Source organism: Camelina sativa, chromosome 5, assembly GCF_030686135.1.
Source record: "Camelina sativa cultivar CO46 ecotype springtype chromosome 5, ASM3068613v1".
Taxonomy (NCBI): Eukaryota; Viridiplantae; Streptophyta; class Magnoliopsida; order Brassicales; family Brassicaceae; genus Camelina; species Camelina sativa.
The window spans coordinates 1,242,862-1,261,709 of record NC_141884.1 but is presented as its reverse complement, the minus strand read 5'-3'; the positions used below and the strand labels follow the sequence as shown (position 1 = coordinate 1,261,709).

At 33.9% G+C, this 18,848-nt stretch overlaps 1 long non-coding RNA gene, 1 other non-coding gene and 4 pseudogenes across 3 annotated transcripts; 4 read left to right on the top strand and 2 right to left on the bottom strand.

Moving 5' to 3' along the window:
• Nucleotides 1–2,512: 2,512 nt before the first annotated feature.
• On the bottom strand, nucleotides 2,513–2,599 carry TRNAS-GGA (transfer RNA serine (anticodon GGA)). The gene has a single exon. It is a non-coding gene; the product is annotated as a tRNA-Ser (tRNA).
• A 2,354-nt stretch (nucleotides 2,600–4,953) lies between these two features.
• Nucleotides 4,954–6,455, bottom strand: LOC147943157 (uncharacterized). The gene is made up of 2 exons (XR_015558494.1): nucleotides 6,257–6,455; nucleotides 4,954–5,232 (listed from the first exon to the last, which is right to left on the bottom strand). It is a non-coding gene; the product is annotated as an uncharacterized LOC147943157 (long non-coding RNA).
• A 1,113-nt stretch (nucleotides 6,456–7,568) lies between these two features.
• LOC147943156 (protein MEI2-like 2) lies at nucleotides 7,569–12,026 on the top strand (annotated as a pseudogene). Its single transcript, XR_015598184.1, has 13 exons — nucleotides 7,569–7,725; nucleotides 8,154–8,204; nucleotides 8,298–8,415; nucleotides 8,511–8,939; nucleotides 9,027–9,185; nucleotides 9,272–9,388; nucleotides 9,526–9,677; nucleotides 9,757–9,851; nucleotides 9,932–10,837; nucleotides 10,929–11,014; nucleotides 11,101–11,169; nucleotides 11,296–11,478; nucleotides 11,587–12,026. The product of XR_015598184.1 is annotated as a protein MEI2-like 2 (transcript).
• Nucleotides 12,027–12,099: 73 nt separating this feature from the next.
• Nucleotides 12,100–13,108, top strand: LOC104788802 (uncharacterized; annotated as a pseudogene).
• A 1,637-nt stretch (nucleotides 13,109–14,745) lies between these two features.
• Nucleotides 14,746–15,885, top strand: LOC147943155 (F-box/kelch-repeat protein At2g44700 pseudogene; annotated as a pseudogene).
• Nucleotides 15,886–16,903: 1,018 nt separating this feature from the next.
• On the top strand, nucleotides 16,904–17,998 carry LOC147943154 (F-box/kelch-repeat protein At2g44630 pseudogene; annotated as a pseudogene).
• The last annotated feature ends 850 nt before the right edge of the window (nucleotides 17,999–18,848 follow it).

The window sequence follows — 18,848 nt, the reverse complement described above, 5'->3', positions numbered from 1 at the left end:
TTCCGATCTATGTATTATCAAAAAATTATTTCCTACAATTTTGGTATCATTTCATACTTTTGTGGTAATCATTTGATTATATAGTTCAATAACTGTGAAATAACGCATATTAAAAAGAAAGACAAATTTGTCAAACAAATATTTCCACTAAGTAGAAAGAATCTTTAAATGAAAATCATTCAATATATCAAATTAAATGCAATATATAAAAAATAATTTACTCTACTTATTTCCATTGCTTATTAATTAATTTTCTACATTAAATTATACTATCATTTATATTTTTTTCTATATTTTTCCTAAAAGAAAAAAAAATGTCATATTATGTGATGCCATATAACATATGAATTTTATGTGTGTATATTACCAAAAACATATTTAGAATTGAAGAATTTATATTTTTTTTCCTAAAATTTATAAGAGAAAGAATGGTCTTGCTGGAGAAATAAAAAGTAAAATATTTTCAAATTAAACCCAAAAAGTAGTTTTTTTATAACTTTTGGAAAACAATCATTTGGAGAAGTTCTCTTCCTACTGTTTGCTTGGCAGATATAATCCAAGATTTGTAATTGCTATAATCCCGCGGTGTACCGCGGGATTATTTTTTTATACTAAAATCATTAAATTTTAAATTGTAATTGTTAGTTAATTTTTTACATTTTATTTGAAGTTTAAGATTATATAATTGTATTTTGATTGTTAATTCTACGATTTAATCTGCGGTTTATATACAACACAATAATTTATTTTTGTTATAAATTAATTTCACCAATCCAAGATAAAAATATTCCGAGGATGAGCCAGAATTCATTACAAAACTTATTAATATCTGTTTATATTATTAAGTTGTACCAGTTTGTTTATAATAATCATGTATATAGAGGTGTCAAACAGGTCGGTCCACATTTCTTTTTTCATGGACCACAGCGGGTCAACCCGCTAAGACCGTGGTCGTTAAAGTTATGCCCAAGCATGTTTTCAACCTGAATTTTATATTAATTATTATTAAAAAATTTAGTGGCAAAGAAAAAAAAAATTAAAATAACTATGAAACAATATTATTTATATATAATATATTTATTTTAATCTTATATTCGTAGTTTTTGGGACAACCCGCCAACATATCTTACTAAAATCTGTAATCCCGATAGACTTAATTGTATTGACCATCTTTTAATTGTACACCACAGGCCTATATTTTCTATATAAACTATACCTTTAGAAATTTATTACTTTTTAGTATAATATACTGATGGTCGTAGCGATGGATTATTGACATTTAATTTAAATTGATAATAATATCAATCATAACCCATCCCATAATAATTTAAATTTATTAAAGTTTATTAAATAATATATTCAAAACATTTATAAAAATTAATTGCAATACAGAAATCTGACTGTTTAGGAATTTAAGATTTTTTTGTTACACTCCAATATATATAAATAAAAAAAATCTGTATATTGAGAGAATATATCTTCTTACTCTTTGTATTCCAATAGTTTATTGGAGTGTATTTCACGTCATTTATCATTATCATTTAGTTCAGTTTTAATTTTATTTAGTTTTGTACAATTTCAATAAAAAAAGGAGTCTTTATGTCACGTTACCGAGAGCCTCGTTTTAAAAAAATACGACGTCTGGGGGCTTTACCGGGACTAACTAGTAAAAGGCCTAAGGCAGGAAGCGATCTTAGAAACCAATCACGCCCCGTAAAAAAATCTCAATATCGTATTCGTTTAGAAGAAAAACAAAAATTGCGTTTTCATTATGGTCTTACAGAACGCCAATTACTTAAATATGTGCGTATCGCCGGAAAAGCCAAGGGGTCAACAGGTCAAGTTTTACTACAATTACTTGAAATGCGTTTGGATAACATCCTTTTTCAATTGGGTATGGCTTTGACTATTCCTCAAGCGCGCCAATTAGTTAACCATGGACATATTTTAGTTAATGGCCGTATAGTTGATATACCAAGTTATCGCTGCAAACCCCGAGATATTATTACAGTGAAGGATGAACAAAACTCTAGAACTTTGGTTCAAAATCTTCTTGATTCATCTGCCCCTGAGGAATTGCCAAACCATCTGACTCTTCACACATTCCAATATGAAGGGTTAGTCAATCAAATAATAGATAGGAAATGCGTCGGTTTGAAAATAAATGAATTGCTTGTCGTAGAATATTACTCTCGACAGACTTAATAAACCTAACTTAAGTAAAAAAAAATTACTAAAAACAAGAGTTCGGACAACTCCCCTTTGCCGTTAAAAATAAAAAGGCACAAGGTAAGGGATTTTGTCGAGGAATCTTTTTCCTATTCATGTATCATAGATTGGTAGGGGGATTTGGATCCCTTGTTTGCTCTTCCCAGCATTTTCCATATGAAAGAAATTAGGAGTAGAGAATCTATTTCAAAACCAAAACAAGGTAGATTTTATATCTATTCTTTTTTATTGGATTTGATACATTGTGGTCAATCACGTAAGATTGGTGAATTAGTTGAAAGTAAGGAAAGAGAGGGATTCGAACCCTCGGTAAACAAAAGTCTACATAACAGTTCCAATGTTACGCCTTCAACCACTCGGCCATCTCTCCGACATCAGGATTATGACTGAGTATCTGGGTGAATAGCGAGTTATTCATCGTTTTTTTAGATTATGGTTAATAGATACCTCGGAAAAATTGGAAGTAGATAGAAGGTGTTTTTTTATGAGTCCGCTTTTATGTTAGTTTGTACTATACAATTCCTTTGTTTGTTTATGTATTTTTTAGGGATTTTATTTGGTAATGTTACTTTTCCACAAATCTTGTTATAGATTAAATATTTATATTTAGTAGAAGAACTCTTTAGATTTTATATATATTAAAGACGGAAAATCTGGAGGAATTTTTTTTAAAATTAAAAGATTTGAAGTAATTGAATATGATTGATTGACATGAATATAGAGTTTTCTATATTGGAAAAGCAAAAATTTTGTTTAGTTTTGCAGAAAATTAGGCTCAGAGGTGGAGATAATTTAGGAAAATTATATTGGATTGATAGGAGAATATTTAATTAACATACCTTATTTTGTATATTTCGATTTTTTGTTTTATTTTTTTAAAAAAGTATTTTAATGATAATGGTATTGGTTGTAAATACTTTTGAACTCCAAACTTTTTTTCTCAAAAATGCTGTGAAAATAATAATATAGGTGTAGAGATGTCGTGAATAGGAAATTAGTTACCTTTCAATGTCAACCAAGCAAACATGCATATTGCTGTAGTGGAACCAACAATAACGGTAACAATAACAAACATTCCTAGTAAGCCATCCAGAGCACCTAATGACTATCACACAATGACACAAGTCGATACAAGGACAAAAAGAAAAAACAATTTTCTTTTGTGATTTGATACAAAAAATTGTGAGAGGCTGATGGAGTTGCTATTTCAATGGAACTCCAAAACAATAAAAAGATTTAGAGAGCTATTGTTGTAATGTTGTTTGATCCCTTCGTCTCAGAACTCTGATCTCTATACACTTAACACTGTCTTTGGACAACACGTGTTTGTCCGCAACGAAAGCACACAGAAAAAAAGAGACTATACCTCAAAATGATATAATAATTAAAGAGAATCAATCACCCAAGTATACAATAGTTTACCCTATATATATTAGTATATATCCTACTATATTAATTGGGAAGTACAAATTTGAAACTAACCTTAAATATGTAAAAAAATTACATTCAATTGCCATTAGAAAAATTTAATTAAAATTAATAGATTAATGAAATAATATAATTAATTAAAAAACGAAAATCAAGGACACAATAAATAAAATAAATTGTAGAAAAGTTAAAAATAAAATCTATTAGAATCAAAACTAATCTGTATTAAAAAAAAATTAACAGCTAAGATTTTAAAAATCTAATCAAATAAAATCTACAATTACAAATTTTATCCTACTATATTAATTGGGAAGTACAAATATGAAACTAACCTTAAAATGTGTAAAAAACATTCAATTTCCATTAAAAACTTAATTAAGATTAATTAATTAAATAAATAAATAAAATTAATTAAAAAATGAAAACTAGGGACACATCAAATAAAATAAATTGTAGAAAAGTAAAAAAAATCTATTAGAATCAAAACTAATTCGTACTTAAAAAAAAATAACAGGTAAGATTTTAAAACCAAAACGAATAAATATACAGCTACAAATTTTATCAAAAAAAATTCCACCACAGGTTAAAATTATTACAGACAAGGAAAGGAAGCCACAGAAAAAAACAATGAATATTGTTTTCAAAGAGGCTTTTTAGAACTTTTACTAGCTATATTTAATTGCTCTTTTTTATATGTTAGTAAAGATTGTTTTTAGTTGACAAATGTTTAAACAATTTTATTCATTACATGCAAATGTTTCAATAAACATTTTTAAAATACAAAATTATAATATAAGCAAATCAAATTTTTAATCAAAAACTATTATAAATAACATAATAATAAAATAAATTATTACAAATTTTTAATTAAAAAAAGTTCAGCCCGCGGTTCTCCGCGGGTTAGTACCTAGTATATATGATTCTATACGTATGTACTATAGTTACCATACCTCAACATTGGTTTAATTTACCTGATTGTTGGTTTCTTCTACTCGGCATGTTCATGGAAAAATCACGCCAGAGAGAAGTAAGCATTAGTGAATTTTAATTTCCTTGAAAGAGAGAGAATGAGATTCATCGTTTTTTTACTTTCAGGAAATATCTCATGTGATAGAAGATTTGGAGACCATAATTTGGGTTGAGATGCTAGAGGAGGAGATGATGGTGTTTAAGATACATCTTGCTTCGTTTCTGTTGAGAATCGTATATAGATTTGAAGGGCTAGTAAGTTTGGCTTACATTTATAATTGGTTGGGGGAGGAGACTGCATGTGTTATCTTCTTATATATCTCTTAATTAGCTCATTATTTTTGTCCATTCTTATTATCAAGAACTGAAAAGCAACAATTAAGAAAGTTCACCTTTTATATATAATATAAAATCACATACTTGAAGCTTCAGTCGCCAATTACTTATGATTATAGCTAGCCGTGGCCTCACGGGTACAACAACAACGTGGAGGATTTCCGATACAAGATCCATTCTTGTAACCCTTCTTCAAACTACAGTCATGGAAGCATGCATGATCATCCAATAAACCTTCACATTTGAAAATGCATGGACCAGATCCGCCCGCTGCACATATAATACAATTCCAAATTAATATTATAATTCTATGCATACATAATATATTAATATTAGATTAAGACCCGCGGTACACCACGGAGCAAAATTATTTATATCTAAAATATTTAAATTATAAATTGTATTTATTGGTTAAATATATTATAATTATATAATAATTGTTAAATAAACCATATAATACCGCAATATAATTTATTTTTTACATAACATTTATTTAATCAATTTAATCAGATATGTCTATTTTCTTATACTGACAGTGTTAACAAAATAATGAAATGATGTTTTACCCCTGTAACACCAAATTAATGATACTTTTTAATTTATATAAATATCGATAAAACCCGTCCTGCTATATAACCTCGTCCCAAGATATTTTAACTCATATTATATCATCTTAATTTTTAATATTTATTGTGTATCTACGATATAATATTTATCATATTTAACTTTTTAAAAGTTTTAAATATTTTTCATATTTAACCTTTTTAAAATCTTTAAAATAAAGAACCGGAATAAACCAAATAAAAGTTTTAAAATTTGAATGCCTGATAAATCAAGCTTTCTACTAATTTATATTCAGATCATTTTGGTCTCTTTTATAGTATGGCTGTGAACCATTGCCCAATTTTTTTAGACGATGTGGGATATTGTACCTGTATTTTTTTATTCATCTATTGAGTAATATATGTTCGTTTTTAAAATTTTGTATTATATAATATGCAGGAAAAAATCACAATTTTTATTAACTAAAAAATAAAAAATGAAAGGGAATCATATATTTATGTTTTGAATGAGGTAGAAAGATTTCCTTATTTTTTAAAATCTTACCTATAATTAATTTTGAAGTTTTGGTAACTAATATTAAAATCAATGCATGCATTAAATGTAAAAACTTTCCAAAAAGTATTTTTGAGCAAAAACTGCTGCAAAAATAGTAGTATAGATTGCTTTTGAAGTGATCAAATATCATTGGAAAGTAACAAAAAAATAAAATTCGTCTAAAAAAACAACATACCTGATATGGCTAAAACGTTGTAAGAAGAAAACGAAATTGTCAAGACTATTACAAGAAATAGAGTTATAGAGCTTTTTGTGATACCCATTATATATGCCAAGAAAGAAATTTGTGTTCTATGGTTTCTTAGTTTTTTTTCTGTGAAGGGTTGTTTATCTACTTTTTTCTATATTTTTATTTAATTGGATCTATATATATGATAAAAGAGAGATTTTCATTTACTTTTATTATCTTTTCAAAATGGAAAGAATCTCAAAACTACTATAACTGAATATATCAAAAGTTAATGTTGGAAATCATATTTGATTAATATGGAGTTTGACTAAAGTTGATTATGTATCATGCATTGACTATATATTTGATTATTTGTAATTAAATTTGACTAGATAATAAATGTGAGCATGTTAGAAGAACAAGTACAAATATTTAAACAGTTTTTATATAAATGGATCTCCAAGCAATATGATCGATTTTTTTTTAAAAAAATCTAAAATATTTAAAGCTTATTTAACCAATTTTTTAATGTTGTCAAATTTGATCAATTTATGATTTTTATAAATGTGTAAAAGAATATAATATGTTCATTTCAATGCATAAAATGTAATAATTTGTAAAAATCACTTGAGGGGGAGACATGAGCTACTTCGTCAAAATAAGTTCTGACATATTTAGATCAAATAATAACAATTACTTGAACATGTAATTAAGGCCCATATTGTAAATTGTTGAGTAAGGCCCATAATATTAATTAATTAACTGATTATTTTAATTTAATACAATTTTTTTATGAGTAAGGCCCATAATAAGATTTTTATCTACTCCCTACCAAAAAAAGAAAAGAAGATTTTATCTACTAAACAGATGTATTATTAAAGTTTTCTGATTTATGGTTTTGGAGTAAATATTTTTGTTCAGTCTCTAATTTTTTTATTTACTGAATATAGATAATTTGTTATAAGTCTTGGGAAAGGTTTTGATGTATAATCGATGAATAAAATTCGTGTAAGAAAACATATTGACCAGAGGACATGTTGATAAATTCGTGTAAATATTAGTAACATATTAATATCATATGTCACAATTGTATATGTTTATTAGGTTTGTGTCAACGGTTAGGCCTCTCTCTCTCTCTCTAAAAACAATTTTAGAAAATCATAGCACTCTAATTAACTTTTAATTGTAATTCCTTCATAAAATAAAATAATTAAAAATTAGCCTCTTTTTTTTTCTTCTTCTCTCTCTCAGGTTTTTGTTTACTGGGGGGGTTGTGTAATTTCCCGGCAACGGAAGGAGGAGGAGGAAGAGTGTAAGCAATAAATTCCTCTTCTTCTACGAAAACATTTGCCTCTTCTCTTCTCCCCTCTTTTTTTTTTTTTGCTTCTCCGATTCTTTTCCCTTTCGTTTCTTGTTTTGTTTCTCTTAAAGCTTCTTCTTTTATTTCTTGTTAATGGTTTCCTCCATCATCGCAGGTACTACTTACTCATTTCTGCAAAATCGGTTTGTGTTATGATTCATATGAACTTTTTTGTATTCCTTTTATCTGTTTGATTTCTCCTCTTCATGTAGTTTTGATTGTGATTGTTCTGGGTTTTTTAAAGCTTTGATTTTTTTTAGTTTCTTGATGTTTTGTCGCCACAAGCAACAAAAGCTTCTCTTTTTTTTTTTTTTTTTTGTTGTCTATTCATCGAGTTGACCAACGTAACTGAAGAGATTTCATGTTTTTTTTTTGCTTCGATTCTGTTTTATGTCCTGATGAGGAAACACAACAGTAGTAGTTTGTGTTATAACATAAGTTCGACAACTCATGATCTTTGGAAGTAACTGTTCTGTTTTTTATGTGATTTTCATAGGATCTTTGGAAGTAACTGTTCTGTTTCTCTGGTTGTTTTGTTTGTAGTTGCAGAAGGCAAAAAGATGGAGCTAGAACCCAAGGAATCACTATCTGCTGGTATGATAAGATTCTTTCTTTGTTTCCTTTTTTTTAATTTGGTTCTTTTACTATTTGATATCTAATTTTATTTGGCTATTGTGTCAAATCTAGACATGCCATCTTTACTGAGTAAATCATCTGAGACTTTTATTGGAGGGACTAGATATCGTTCTGCAAGTGATCTCAGCATGTTCTCAAGCTCATTGCCTACACTTTTTCCATGATAAGCGTATGTCCTAGCTTCTTTTAGTGATCAGTATCATTCAATATATGATGACTTCACTGCTAATATCTTTTTTGTTTTGTTTTTGACAAACCTTGCAGTGAATATGACTGATTCAGATAGTTGGCTCTCCTTTGATGATAACTCACCCATTCTGAACAAACTTGCCATAGGAAACTCAGAGAAAGATTCTTTGGAAGATGTTGAACCTGATTCTTTTCTCCCTGAGGATGAAAATGAGCTCCTTCCTGGCCTAATTGATGAGCTTAATTTTACCGGGTTGCCTGATGAACTTGAAGAAGAGTGTGATGTCTTTTGCACGGGAGGGGGTATGGAGTTGGATCTTGAATCCCAAGATAATCACGCTGTTGATCGCGGTGCAGCAAATGCATTTGCTCCTCGTAAACGTCCCAATACTTCTGGCAGGGTTTCAGTAGAACATCCAAACGGGTGAACATCCTTCAAGGACATTATTTGTAAGGAATATCAACAGTAGTGTTGAGGATTCTGAGTTAAGCGCCCTTTTTGAGGTAACGCATACTTTTCTCATTAGTCTTAACTCATTCTAATATCGAGGTTTGCTTGCCTTTGCTGACGTGATTTCTACTTGTCACCAGCCCTTTGGGGAGATCAGAAGTTTGTACACTGCATGCAAAAGCAGGGGTTTTGTTATGATATCCTACTATGATATCCGAGCTGCTCATGCCGCAATGCGTGCACTACAGAACACACTCTTACGAAAAAGGACACTGGACATTCACTTTTCCATTCCTAAAGTATGGACTAGGAGAACTATTCTTGCTTTGATGTTTCAGCTTTTCTTTAGTACTTTTCTAATCATCATCTTACTGCCACATGATAGGAGAATCCGTCAGAGAAGGATATGAATCAAGGGACTCTTGTGATTTTTAATGTGGACACAACAATATCGAACGATGAGCTCCTTCAGCTGTTCGGTGCCTATGGTGAAATAAGAGAGGTAATTTATGTTTCTTAGGTCAACTTGTATTTTCAAATGTGCTGTGCTATGTCTTTACGTCTAAGATATTCGTCTCTTTGTTTGGTATTTAGTGTATCAAATCATCCACTGATTGATTCTTGGCTTGTAAATTCCAGATTAGAGAGACCCCGAACAGGCGATTCCACAGGTTCATTGAGTACTATGACGTTAGAGATGCAGAGACAGCCCTGAAAGCACTGAACAGAAGCGAGATAGGTGGTAAATGTATAAAGCTCGAACTTAGCCGCCCTGGAGGGGTTCGTCGACTGTGAGTTGCCTGCACTTTGTATATTTCCAAGAACTGAGTATTCTTACATACACAGTGCACTGAAACTATATGTATGCAGCTCGGTTCCATCACAAAGTCAACAAGATTTGGACAGACACGAAGTTACAAATTTCTTCAATCAAGTAGGTTCACAAGTTGCTAATTCCCCACCAGGTAATCTCATATTGATCATTTCTTTATTTACTCCATTGGTTAGCTTGCCTTGTCAGGAATTCATTCAATCTACTTAACAGGTAACTGGCCAATTGGTAGCCCAGTGAAGGGATCTCCTTCGCATGCCTTTCCAATGCCACATGGTCTAGGAATGGTCAGGCCAGTTAACTCAGATAATATGCCTGGACTGGCTTCAATTCTTCCTGCTCATCCCTCTAGCTTTCATGGATTTTCACCAGTCAATAATAATGACCAAGGGCTATTGAATCATCCAAACCAAGCTATCCTGAACAAGGGTTTGATGCACAACGTTTCCTATGGGCAACCCCATTCATTGCCAGAGCATATAGCAGGGGGGATTTCCAACTCCATGAGGTTTGCTGCTCCACACACCTCAGGATTTGGGACTTCATCTGATCACCGCTATCGCTGGGGAAGCCCTCCTCAGCATATGAATTATCCTAGTTACACTGGAGTGTCCTCATCATCATCATCATCATCTACTGAACGTCCTTTCCCTGTCAGGAGTGGTTTTCCATTTGCTGAGAGACAAGTTTCATTGCTTGGAAAATACCAGCATCATGTGGGCTCTGCTCCCTCAAGCATTCATTTTAATACCCATATGAATCGCTACCCAGGATCAACAGAGATACCCCTTGGATTTGGTGATATGGGAATCAGCAAAAACTACATCAATGCTCATAGAAAACCAGACCTTGGTGTTAGTCTACAGGGAAACTATAACGAACGGGATTTCTCTGGCTTTGGCATGTCTTCAATGCCTACAGTTCCTTTTGGTGGGGGTAGAGGATTACAATCAGTAAGGCCTGAGCCATTTGCTGAGCAGGGGTAGTAGGATCCACAACCACGAGACTCACAATCAGAATCAGTTTATAGATGGTGGGAGATATCATATTGACTTAGATAAAATTGGTAGTGGAGATGATATGCGGACTACATTAATCATTTAAAAACATCCCAAACAAGTAAGCGTTATATTTTGATCTCAATCTAAGATCTTCTTTAAGGGTTTTACTTTGTTATATGTTTTAACTCTCAAATGCTTTGTTTTATAAGGTATACTTACAAGATGCTGGTGGCTGACGTTGACGAAAAGCACAAGGGGAGACTATGACTTTCTGTGCTTACCTATAGACTTTAAGGTACTATATACTATAAGAGAGTGGACTCATGATGCTTTTCTATGACTTGAGAACTTACTGACGATCTAGATTTTTCGTGGATACAGAATAAATGCAACATGGGTCACGCTTTTATCAACATGGTGTCTCCATTACACATCGTTCCCTTCCAACAGGTTTTTACCTTTTTCTCTTCATTATAATCATGAGGTCGACCATGTATTGTTGGATATGGTAATTTTCCGATTCAGTGGCTTGAGATTGTTATAGTTAACAGATATACGTAATGTGTGTTTCTGCAGACCTTCAATGGTAAAATATGGGAGAAATTCAACAGTGGGAAAGCTGCTTCATTGGCATATGCGGAGATCCAAGGGAAGTCTGCTCTTGCTTCATACATGCAGACTCCAAGTCCTATGAAGGAAGAAAAGCAATTGTTTCCAGAAGTCTCCCACCATGATGACGGTCAAGACTCCAATGGTCACGTAAGTTATTGAATACAAAATCCTCTGTTTCTTGATAAATGGAGTCAAAATGCAGCCTCTTTAGATTTTATGCCCACCAATTTGAACTTGTATTTATGGATCATACAGGAGCAACTCTTTTCAAGCATATGGAACATAGCCGTGCCTGATTCAGATTGGTCTTACACAATGGATCTTATCGAGAATCAGAGAGAAAATGGTAACTCCAAGAACGTTGCAGAAGAGTCCTCTTAAAGCCCCCACTAGCTGGAAACTCTAACCCACCATCAATGGTAAGTAAGTGTACAGATCTGGCGCAGTTATGGAAGAAACAAATGTACAGTACTAAAGCTTGTTTTTTCCCACGGAACAAAGTAACCGGGTTTTAGGGATTACTTCACGCCAAAAAAAAAACCCGATCTAAAGACATCCCTATTAGTACATTACACTTTATTCAGAACATGTCCTTGTCAGTAATGTATATATATAACATCCTCTTGTGTGTACATTATCCTTTCCATGTGAAAGACATGATCAGAATTTAGTTGTCCATTACAACAGATTCGTTATATGTCTCTGTCTCAATTCGTTACCATTACAAAACCGTTACACGACTCTCTCTCTCTCTTATCTCTATGTAGACACCTGTCCATATTGTGTCAATGGCGGATCAGACTCTTCTTCAACCTTTCCTAGCCAAACCCACTACCAAAAGCTCAACATCGGAATCAGATTCAAGTATTCTTCTACGGATTGTCACTGTAATTCTCGTTGGAGCGATCTCCTTGTGGGCAAACCATGAGGCTTCAAAAGGTTTCTCCATAAGTATCATCAACGATGCTAAAGATTCTCCTTCCGGTAAAAGATTCGCCCTCTTCTTCGAATCTGATGACACCGCAGTACGGATTTTTGCTTGATACGAGCTACTTTGTAAGAGGTTTCTCTACGAGGGTGTTCCTCATCGTCTCCGGAAGCCTGTAAACCACGTGACTATCCGATTCTGTGGAAACAGCAGTGATGAAGTCGAGAAGTTTCTGGTACTTCAGGTGCAAGTCATGGAGAGTATGTGATCAGATTAAGCTCATCTTTAATGGAAAGAAGTACGTTTACCAACGCTGTGGAAGCTGCATTGGAACGTTCTATGGTTAGGATATGGCTATGGGGAGACGAGTCGGAGCTTCGCCGGAGCTTGTCGCCGGGCATGGTGGAGTATTTGGCCGTGGAGGGACGAAAACGAAGTCATTTTGGTATGTTAGGTGGTGGGCATCGGAAGGATAAGGAGTCTAAGTCTGTGTCTGTGGTTAGCTTCTTGGATTACTGTGAACGACGTAGCGAAGGGTTCATCCGACGGCTGAACCATGGGATGAGACTTAGGTGGGATGATCGACGGTGGATCTGGCTTCGAGTGGTGCGTGTGATTCACGTAACGATGTGTTGCGTGAGCTTAAGATGGACGATAGTGGGATTGATTATTGAGAGACGAACATGATTGGTTCTCGTATTGTCGTGATGCACACATGGTTCCACGTCATTATTTATGTGTATATAATTCAACTTGTTTAAAATTTTTTTGGAAAAATGATTTTTTCTTTCTTTCTCTCTCGAGTGAATATAAGTTTAAAAGTAATGAAGTTTATATATGTTTGGTCTTGTTGATTAATCATTATTGGAGCACAATAATGGTGAGTGGAAACTTTTGATTTTGTTAATATCAAATAGACCAAGTTCTTGTCCAACAAGAAAGTTGTAGGAGTAGGATTAGGGACATAGGGACCTATCTATATATATAGTAATATTTTTATGAGCTAGTAATTTGCAGTGTCAGTGTCAAAAGGTCACAGTCACACTAATCAAGGTTTTAATTTTAATATTGCAAAGTAATCAAAGGTTTTGACCGCATCAAATACATTGGATTAGATTTCTTTATGTTAAGTTCAAATATCTTTCGGTTCAAAATTATAAAATTTTCTCAAATTAGTCATCTTAAGGAAAATGAAGGCAGAATTACCTAGTCAAATGTTACTCTTTCCGAATGTATAACTAATGCATATTTGGGCTAATTGAGTTGGTTCATGCGGTTCAAGAAGTTTAAATAAAACAAAAAGTAATAAAAGTTTGAGACCATTGAGTTACAGAGTAGCAGGAATAGCTAGCTTTGAGAACATTCCTAAAGAGGTTGAGATTATAGTTCTTTTGCCACATTATATTTTCACTGAAATCAAAAATAGGTTGAAGATAATGAACCAATTTGTTATGTCTTGAATATATGTTAGAAAAATCTCACATCAACAAGTGTAAGAGATGTAATGTGGTCTATAAGATCAAATTTTCTTGATCTTGCAGATCTAAGAGACGACAAGCAGTTCCAAATGAATTATCAAGCTGCTTGCACAATCTCCACAGAACAAGTATGTTCTTTTAAAGATTGTTCTTCAATGAATATGCGATCAAGAACCATGTTAAGAATCAAAACACAACTGGTAGCTAACTATGATGCTCAAAGTTACATTTTACAATTAGACCAAATATTTTGCAGCTCAATCTGCTAAAGTGTTGTGAATTGTGATGCTGATGATGATGATTTTCTAGAACGTCAAAGCAGTGTTTGATGCAGCAAAGAAAAAGTAATTTTACAACCTCCTACAAAGACTCAAGAGAAAGATTGGTTTATGCCATGTTCTTTGAATGGTTTACTCAAATCTCTAGCTTTGAGATATTTTAAATATTTTTTAGTTTACTTTTATTCTATGAACCACTCATGCAGATCAAAATTTGCAGATTAGTCGTATGTTTCACTATAGGAGTTTGATCTTGTAGTAGAGAGAGTTGTAGCAGAGTTTGATCTTTTAAGCTAAGTCTCATGCTCATCTATGTCTAAGCCAACATATATAAACCGGATTTAACCGACTAAATCTGTTAGGTAGAAGAAACCGAAATTTGGTTTTTGGCTTATACATAAGCGAAACCAAATTGAACTAAACCTCAATTCCTTTGAAAAGTTCACTCACTTCAACTCTCGATTTATGACGCAAGACCATGTTATCAAATAACAATCATATGCTTATGCTCTTTTGACTATACTGTATTTGGTATCTTTAAACCGGTTTTAACAGATTAAAACTGAATCGGAGAAAAATAAACCGGTTATGGTTATTTGGCTATATAAACAGAGAAACAAAGATTGAATAAAAAAATCGCAATTCATGTGAAAGATTGAAAAGATTCTTCTTTATTCTCAAGTTTCCTTTTTTTAATCTCTCTCTGGTCTTCTCTTTCAAACTAAACTCCATGACTACTACTAACGTCGCCGTTTCTAACCGCGACAAACGTCACAAACCACCGCAAGAAACCAACCAACCGCCAATGTCGTCGCCGTCATCGTTTACGTCACTGCCACGCGACCTCGTTTTGAACATCTTAGTCCGCCTACCAAAACGGTTATACCCAATCCTCTGTTGCGTCTCCAAGAACTTGCGTAGTCTTGTTCGCTCGGATGAGATTCAAGAGACTCGATCTTCCCACGGAAAAGATTCTCTTTATATCTGCGCCAAGGACGCAACTATAGATGAAGAAAATATTTTTACCGATACGTATCACTGGTTCAATCTCCGCAGGGTTGAGAAAAGTAACACTGAGAATGTCCTCGTCTCCGTTGATTTCTCTTTCCTTCCGGAGACTTGTCGTCGCTCTGCTTCCGTCGTCGCCTATGGTCCTGAGATGTTCTTCATTCCCGGAGTTAATCATTACTCATCAAGCTTTAGGATCTTTGACACCCAATCTGGAAATGTTCGTCAAGGACCTAGTTTGTTAGCGTATCGAATGCACAATTGCGTAGCACTAGTCGGGGGTAAGATCTATGTGATCGGAGGATGCAGAGAAGACGATCTTATAGCGGAAAGCTTTGATCTAAAGAAGGAAGCTTGGGAACCAGCTCTGCGTCCCCATGAAGAAGAAAGTCGCATATGGACTTATGGGATAGGTGCTCCACTAGACAGAAAGGTTTGTGCTGTAAGCTTCGTCCAAGGCCTGACATGTTACGATACTAGAGATGGTTCTTGTGAGTCATCTGAGTTGCCTTTTGGAATGTGGTGGAGGTCAGGAGTTTGTGTTATTGACAATGTCCTCTTCGTTTACTTCACTCGTTTCGGTTTAATGTGGTATGACACTGAACTGAGGCTATGGAGAGTGGTTTATGATTTGGATCTTGACAAACCTCTAGGCTTTGTTGCAATGGATGAATACTATGGGAAGTTGGCGTTTCTATGGAGGAAACCAAGTCTTCTTTTTCCTGGAAGCATAGAGATTTGGTGTAGAATGATTGGCTTGGCTAGGAGTGAAGCAGGATTCAGTGGAGCTGCAGAACCCTCTCAACTTCTCAGGATTGTTCCTCCCACCTTTAGTTTTAACCACTGTCTGTCGGTTGGTTAAACTCGAGATCTCTTGTTGACAAAATATGTTTAGTACTCTCTTTGGTGTAGAAATAGAATGATTGTTTTGGTCTTTTGGATACAAGTGACGAGTGAAGTAAGGATTCATTTGACTGTATAGATGGCAGCATTGTCTTTCTCTTTACGTTGATGCTTGATTGTAAATGATGATATTTTCGTTACTCATTTGATTAAGTTTCAATACAGTTTGCATGTAGTCTCCAGGATTATGAATGTTCTGCTGCACTTAACAAGTTTTGTGTGATTGTATTTTTCACTCGTCAGTTACATAGGCGTTGCTGCTGTTTCTCTTGTCTCTGTCTACTAAACCGAATCTACAGAACAAGTTTACGTTTCATTAAAGATTCTTCTTCAATCTATGATGCGTTTCATTAACAGTCATATATGCTTTTTTATAATCTCATAGATTAATTGTTTCCTTAGGGTCAAGAACTAAGAAATTAGATAAGAGCAATAACATATTTATATTTATAAAGAGTGCAGGTAAAAAAGAATACGACAAGTAAACAAACCAACGAGTAAATGCTTTTTGAGTTACAAATATACACTAAGGCAAAATCTTTGTATCTCAAAGACTAAGTAAAAAAAAAAAGAAAAAAAGATTGGGTTAATACTGCCATGTATTTAGGCTGCTTACTCAAAAATCTAAATTTCTCACTGGCTTTGGTATCTTTAAACTATTTTTAGTGTGTTTCTTCTATGAAAGACTTTTTGGGATCAAATCTGCACATTTAGTATGATTAGTTACAGTATACAAGTTCTTACTGAAAACAGAGTTATTATAAGCAAAGTTGAATACCAAAAAAAACTATAAACCGGTTTTAACAGATTAAAACTGAATCGGAGAAAAATAAACCGGTTATTGTTTTTTTTTGGCTATATAAACGGAAACACAAATTGAAAGATTAACAAGATTCTCTTTTATGATCACTAGTCTTCTCAAGTTCTTTTTTTGTTTAATCATCTCTCTTTAGTCTTCTCTTTCAAACTAAAACTCCATGACTAACCTCGACGAAGAAGAACCACCGCCAAAAACCAACCAACCGCCGTCGTCTTCAATGTCGTCGCCGTCATCGTTTTCTTCACTGCCACGCGACCTCGTTTTGAACGTCTTAGCCTGCGTACCAAAACGGTTATACCCAATCCTCTGTTGCGTCTCCAAGAACTTGCGTAGTCTTGTTCGCTCGGCTGATATATACAAGACTCGATCGTCCCTCAGAAAAGATTCCGTTTATATCAGCTTTATATCTACTCAGACTTATCACTGGTTCAGTCTCCGCAGGATTGGGAAAGATACAACTGAAAATGTCTTCGCCTCCGTCGATTTCTCTTTCCTTCCTGAGCATTGTCGTTGCTCTTCTTCCGTCTTCGCCGTTGGTCCTGAGATTTTCTTTATTCCAGGAACTAGTAATCCCTCATCAAGCTTTAGGATCTTTAACACTCAATCCGGAAACGTTCGTGAAGGACCTAGTTTGCTAGTGAACCGAACGTACAATTGTGTAGGACTAGTCGGAGGTAAGATCTATATGATCGGAGGATGCAGAGGAGACAGTGTTTCAGCGGAAGTATTTGACTTAAAGACGCAAACTTGGGAAGAAGCGCTAATCCCTGAGAGACAAGAGCGTTTCACATGGATCACTCCGGCAAAGGTTTCAGTAGACAGGAAGGTTTGTGCTTTAAGCTTTCATCATGGCATGACTGCTTATGATCCTATAGATGGTTCTTGCGAGACGTTTGAGTTGCCTAATGACAATTGGGGGAAGACAGCAGTTTGTGTTATTGACAATGTCCTCTTTGTTTACTTCTTTCGTTTCGGTTTAATGTGGTTTGACTCTCAACTGATGCTATGGAGGGTAGTTAATGATTTGGATCTTGACACACCTCAAGGCGTTGCAATGGCTGAATACTATGGGAAGTTGGCGTTTCTGTGGGAGAGACCAAGTCTTCTTTTTCGTGGAAGCAAAGAGATTTGGTGTATAATGATTGGCTTGGCTAGGAGTGAAGAAGGATTCAATGGAGCTGCAGAACCGTCTCAACTTCTCCGGATTGTTCCTCACAGCTATAGTCTTTACCACTGTCTGTCTCTTGGTTAAACTCGACATCTATTGTGGACGATAAGTGTGTAGTACTTTCTTTGGTATACAATATGATTGTTTTGGATAGGACTATAGGAGTGAAGATGTAAAGGTATCGTTTGACTGTAGAACCATCTCAACTTCTCGGTATTGTTCCTCGCGGCTATAGATTGCTGCATTGTCTTTCTCTTTCGGTTCAAACACAGTAGATATAATGTTGATACTTGATGGTGAATGATGATGTTTTCGTTAGTCATTTACAGTTTGTGTCTACAGAATTATGAATGTGCTCTGCTGCTTATCAAGGTTTGTGTGCTCTGCTGCTATAGAACATAAATCTCACTCAGTTACATAGGCGTTGCTGTTTTTACTTGTCCCTCTTTCTACTAAACCGATTCAAATGAAAACCGAAATTGTGTTTCTACCAAACCGAATAATACTCTGTTTTTTTTGGTTTCTACATTTTATTAACCAAAAAAAATTGAAAGCAAAAGATTATAAATTGAAGACTCTTTTTTTCCAATGTATGATTAAGAACAATGTCAAAGATGAAGCTCTTTTATTACCTCCAAGATTGTTTCTTTTGAGGGTTCAAGAACTAAAGAAAGACGTAACACTTATTAGACCAACTTAATATTATCAACCGATTTTAACCGATTAAAACTGAATCATAGAAGAAATAAACCGGTTTGTGGTTTTTGGCTATATAACCAAATTGAATAAAAATCTCAATTCCTCTGAAAGATTCATTCTCTAAAGTCTTCCCCTTCAAACTATAAGCTCGTCTCACCTCGCCGCTTCTAACGCTGACGAACCACCGTAGATGATGATCAATACAGTTTCTTTTCATGATTATTTGAAGGAAAAA